Source organism: Elgaria multicarinata, chromosome 11 (genome assembly GCF_023053635.1).
Source record: "Elgaria multicarinata webbii isolate HBS135686 ecotype San Diego chromosome 11, rElgMul1.1.pri, whole genome shotgun sequence".
NCBI lineage: Eukaryota > Metazoa > Chordata > Lepidosauria > Squamata > Anguidae > Elgaria > Elgaria multicarinata.
This window is the reverse complement of record NC_086181.1, coordinates 39,280,725-39,286,984: the sequence shown is the minus strand read 5'-3', so window position 1 is coordinate 39,286,984 and position 6,260 is coordinate 39,280,725.

Genomic DNA, 6,260 nt, shown 5'->3' with positions numbered 1-6,260 from the left:
TCTGTAGTTTGACAGGAGAATTGTGCTGTGAATTTAGTCACTGACTGCAAGGACAGGACACAGTCTAGCAAAGATAGTCATGACCAAGTCCCTATGGAAACAGAGGAAATGTCATGGCTTATTGTACTGCGAGCAGGAGCATTGCTAGGCATCCAAGAGATTCAGGACCCAAAAGATTCAGCAGGATATAACACTATGCAAGTGGTATGAAAGTGGTATATGGTATGTGTCAATGGGCCCCAACAGTTGTCAGTGCAGTTCTATACCTCTATAAAGCAGTAGTGTGGCTCCTGCCTTTTATATGCCGCTTTCATACTGCTTTCATAGTGGAAAATCCTGCTTGGTGTAGAGGAAGCCTTTGTATCTTTCATTCTTCACCACTCTGGATTCTAGATGTTGAGCTGTATATCAATGTAGTAGATAAATAAATTAAAAACATGTTAACTTTTATCTGCATATGCAAGTTTCGAAGTAATTACTTCGATTTATTGAAATTCCAGAGAAAACAAAGTGAGCCAATTAATTTCTCATCCAAATCACCTCAAAAACAATTAATTTTCCATTGCTTTCACTTTGCCCAAATCAGTATTTCCCCTTCAATTTAAATTAATATTTGCAATGGTGTGAAAAATGCCAAAAAGACTGGCTCATAGGTTTTTTCATGATCCCTTGCCCCTCTCTCTCACTCACACAGATTCACACCTAAAAATGGCAATATTTGCACCACAATGGAGATTCATCAATTGTTTTCCAATTCACACCCACATCCTAATCCAAAATGTAATCTTTCTGTTTTTAGTCAAGTACCCTACTTAACAGACATTATTACCTAATTAATTAAATATGGTTGAAATTGTTAGAAAAAAGGAAGGGAGCAGTGTGTGTGTGTGTGTATGTGTATGTGTATGGGAGGGTGGTGGATTAAAAGGAATGTATAGCTACATATTCTGAGTATAGATCTGAAAACCAGGTTATCATGGACCCAGAGGAAGGTTGAAAGAGATTTCTCCTAGAATCTAAGGTGTAGAACTCAGCAAAGTCCAGGTAGGGAAAATTCATCCAGGTAGAGAGTGAAGAAAATATTTTAAAATGAAAAGTGCTGAGAAGCCCAACCTTCATCAGTGAGCAGAATCAAGTTCGGGGCAGGCCAAGTGCCTGGGTCAGACAAGGTGGCCTTGGAAAAAACAGCCCAAAATAGTCTCAAAGCCAAGGGAAAACATGTTTCAAAAAAGAAAAGAGGACTCCTCTTCTCTCAAAAGGGAGGCAAGAACCAGGCTGAGTCTGCTACTCAGACTTCAGGTGGCAAAACTCTGTGCCCTTAAGGAAAGGCCTACTTATGAACTAAAGTTTCACTTCCATTCAATTCCATAGCTTCCTTGAGGTTGGGTCTGGTCATGTTGCGGGGATTGCTTATTCATATACATATATATATATATATATATATATATATATATATATATATATATATATATATACACACACTCCAGAAATTCATAGCTGCTGCTTCTGCTTTTAATCCAGATGGCAGCTATTCCCTCCTCCCCCATAACATTTTTCCCTACCATGTGCCTGCTTACCCTTCCCTGTGCCTGTTTGCATTCTCTTCCCCTCCTTATTGTTTTACTATGATTTTATTAGATTGTAAGCCTATGCGGCAGGGTCTTGCTATTTACTGTTTTACTCTGTACAGCACCATGTACATTGATGGTGCTATATAAATAAATAATAATAATAATAATAATAATAATTCCAAGTGCTGTGTTATTAGCTTCCATAGCCTTTCTGTAGCAATAAATAATTACTTTAAAAAAAGAAAATTGAATTAAACAACAAAAAAAGAACAGTGATTCCATCAAATATAAGGTCAAAGCAAAAGGAAATCATCAGAATTTTAATTAGATAAGTCCCCATATGATCACAAAGGGTGGACCAAAAAAATTGCCATTTTTTTAAACACTTTGGCGGAAGGAGTTCATCTCCCTTTTCTAATTTAAACTTGTCTCCTTCCTTCAATCTTTCACCAATCTTCTAGAAATGTTCAGGTTATGTAAAACCAACATTTTTTTTTTCTGGCACATGTACATTTTAGGAAGACTGGTGAAACATTTTTGATTATACGTATGTTAGAATGACCAACTGCCCAATTACCCCTTTATGATAGTAGAATGCTTTCCCTCCCGTTGAACCTTAACTAAGGATGCATGGCTATGCATTCTTAAATTTTAGAGAAAAGTTTTCCTTGAGAGCTATGAGTGCTTTTCTAACCTTAATTTCTGTTTGGAGGAAACATCAGTCATAGGCTAACTGAACAAGTACTTTGTCCTGTTATAAATCAGGTTCCAACATTCCATTTGTTAAAATATTACTACCACTACTACTGATGATGATGATGATGAGGAGGATAAGGCACCCTTTTTCAACTAATGAAAGCAACGTGCAGTCTCAGAAACATGGAATATACTTAAGCTGTAATCAAATCTCACTTTATGGGATTCCTTACAATGGGAAGGTAAGGGCTTCCTGAGAAGGGTGCTTGTCAAACAAAATGTAAGGGAACATGTAATGAACGAGAGATGCAGTCCCACCAACAAGGAGTTCACCCGCCTGGTACCATTCATGTGGAATATGAAGAGGGTCATTTCCTGTGCACTTCAGAGTTTGCACTTTGATTGCCCTGTGTGAGAGCACCATCATAGTCGCCATCATCTGGCTGGCAAACATCCATCTTGCATTCGCCTCTCCCATGTCTCCCTACAGAGTCATCTTGACAATTAGCTTCATTCAAACAAGCTCAGTTTAAATGGTTGCCAGTTCTGCCCATACACTCCTTAAGGTTGGAAATTAACCGATGATATGATAGCCTCACGTGTTGCAGTGTCCACTAAAAGTCACTGCTTTGAAGCCTGCTCTATATAACAAAGGGGAAAGTGTTCAGAGTGTGAGGCCTAGTCCCTAATCTATGCAGTGAATGACACAGTACAGTTTTTTATATCCATTTAAAAGTTGAACGTTAGATTTCCTTCTCTACTGCCTTCTCAAAACCACTGGAGATTTGATCTGGTGAATTAATTACAGTAACTCCAATAATTATAGGGACAATAATAACTTTGGACTCTGTGTGGTATCTCTGCTATCACTACCGGTGAAGCAAAAAAAATAATAATTGTCAAATGTTACAATAATTTTCTGCTTCTCTGTGGTGAAACAACAACTGTGAGGTAACTTAAGATTGACCCACAATGAGCTCAAGTGCTAGATTCACCGTACCCTTTTGGTTTTCCTAGTGATGCAGTGGTATTAGGGTGACCATATGTAAAGGAGGACATTGCACCATTTAATGTTCTTGTAGGTTGCAATAAGATAAATGAAAGGATGAATACAATTATTTAGGGTGACCATATGAAAAGGAGGACAGGGCTCCTGTATCTTTAGCAGTTGCATAGAAAAGGGAATTTCAGCAGGTGTCATTTGTATATATCCAGAACCTGGTGAAATTCCCTCTTCATCACAACAGTTAAAGCTGCAGGAGCTATACTAGAGTGACCAGATTTAAAAGAGGGCAGGGTACCTGCAGCTTTAACTGTTGTGATGAAGAGGAAATTTCACCTGCTGAAATTCCCTTTTTAATACAACGGTTAAAGATACAGGAGCCCATGATTGGCAATATGGTGCTGATCTTGAAAGCTCTCATAATGACACTCCCAAGGAGCTGAGTAGATACAGATCAACAGGGCAGCTCTAGCATTTTTCAATTTCTCCAGAAGCAGATTTTTCCCTGCCGTCTCTTGCAGAGCTGGTGAAGGACATTTTGCCACCTGAGGCAAATGAATTAATGGAGCTTCCCCATTTCATGTAATTAGGAATATCAGTCCTGAAATTCCTTTATTCCTCATATTGAGGCAGTAGCTAAATCCTGTCGTTTTTTCCTGTATATTATTGCCAGGATTCAATCATTTTTGTCTGTCTCTTCTGCCAAGACTCTTGTTCATGCATTGGTGATTTCTCGGTTGGACTACTGCAACCTTCTTCTCACTGGCCTTCCTTCTTCTCACATAAGTCCGTTGGTTTCTGTTCACCACTCTGCTGCTAAGATCATCTTCTTGGCTCGCCGCTCTGACCATGTTACTCCACTTCTGAAATTTCTTCATTGGCTTCCAATTCACTTCAGAATCCAATATAAACTTCTCTTGTTGACCTACAAAGCTTTTCACTGTCTAGCTCCTTCCTATCTTTCCTCTCTCATCTCACACTATTGCCCCGCTCGTGCTCTTCGCTCCTCTAATGCCTTGTTTCTCACCTGCCCAAGGGTCTCTACTTCCCTTGCTCGGCTTCGTCCATTTTCTTCTGCTGCCCCTTACGCCTGGAACGCTCTTTCAGAACATTTGAGAACTACAAGTTCAATCGCAGCTTTTAAAGCTCAGCTAAAAACTTTTCTTTTACCTAAAGCTTTTAAAACTTGATTTTGCTCTGACTTTTATACTGTTAGTTTTACTCTACCCTGTGCCCGTTTGGTGCATTCTCTTCCCCTCCTTATTGTTTGATTATGTTTTTATTAGAATGTAAGCCTATACGGCAGGGTCTTGCTATTTTATTGTTTTACTCTGTACAGCACCATGTACATTGATGGTGCTATATAAATAAATAAATAAATAATAATAATAATAATAATAATAATAATAATAATCTTGAAAGCTCTCATTATGACACTCCCAAGAAGCTGAGTAGATACAGATCAACAGGGCAGCTCTAGCATTTTTCAATTTCTCCAGAAGCAGATTTTTCCCTGCTGTCTCTTGCAGAGCTGGTGAAGGACATTTTGACACCTGAGGCAAATGAATTAATGGAGCTTCCCCATTTCATGTAATTAGGAGTATCAGATTCGCAGATGAATCCTATTTTGTCATCAGAGTTGGGAAAACACCCCCTGGAGGACAGCAGGTAGCTTAGGCCTCCCTTCAAGCACCTTCTCCCTAAGGCAGTGGTTTCACTTTGCCCAATGTTAGGGTTGGCCTTGTCCCCTTGCTGCAGCCATATCATCAGACTGATATGGTAAACAATCCAACCAAGCCCTTTGCACAGCAACTCCTGGGAGCATGATGGTGATGCTCCACCATCTGGACAAAGTTCCTGACATTTCCCATGTTCTATTCTTGTATATTTGGTAAAATGTTTCTGTTTTGGGCCAGCTCTACCACATCAATAGAAATCTGTCCTGTGGCAGAAGCAAAAGAAGGGGCCACTTAAGGGAAGGGTTTATTGCGACGTTCTCTATTTCTCCCAAATACCCACTGCTCTAGAGAGGCTGATTCCTCAAACATGGAAAACAGGTTGTGATGTTTATTTAGTACACATTCCATGAAGCAATCATTTTAACTACATTGAAATAATTGTAGTATTTATTGCACATTTTAAACAGAATAAATAGCCGCATGGATTGATTACTTATTATTTATATTTATTTGTATAGGTGAGGGAAAACTTTGAACTAGTAAATTTAGAAAGGCTTCTTTAGTCACAATTAATTTACACCATTTAATGTTCTTGTAGGTTGCAATAAGATAAATAAAATGATGAATGCAATTATTTAGGCTGACCATATGAAAAGGAGGACAGGGCTCCTGTATCTTTGACAGTTGTATTGAAAAGAGAATTTCAGCAGGTGTCATTTGAACCTGGTGAAATTTCCTCTTCATCACAACAGTTAATGCTGCTGGTGCCCTGCCCTCTTTTAAATCTGGTCACTCTAGTATAGCTTCTGCATCTTTAAGTGTTGTGATTAAGAGGGAATTTCACCAGGTTCTGCATATATACAAATGACACCTGCTGAAATCCCTCCTTTTTTTTGAACATTAATACTTTTATTAATTTTCCACATAAACAGAACACATAAGGAAGGATAAAACAACAATACAAACTATACAAACTACATCACAACATCAACAACTACTAAAATGGTCACAAATACATAAGGCTATATTCCATTTAAAGCGATCTTCATGTCAGACGGCAAGTATCATATTTCTAGTTTACCAGATCAGGATTTCATAACAGCAAGCAAGTATATTTAACAAATGCAAGAATACAAGTTATATATAAAATCCACATACAAATAAATCATCCTTTTGCAGTTCTTTTATATATTCAATAAGAGGTTTCCAGTCCATTACATATGAAGCTATTGTTCTTTCTTTTACTAACGCCGTTAATTTTGCCATTTCCGCCAATTCCAACAACTTGAGGAGCCATTCTTCCATTGATGG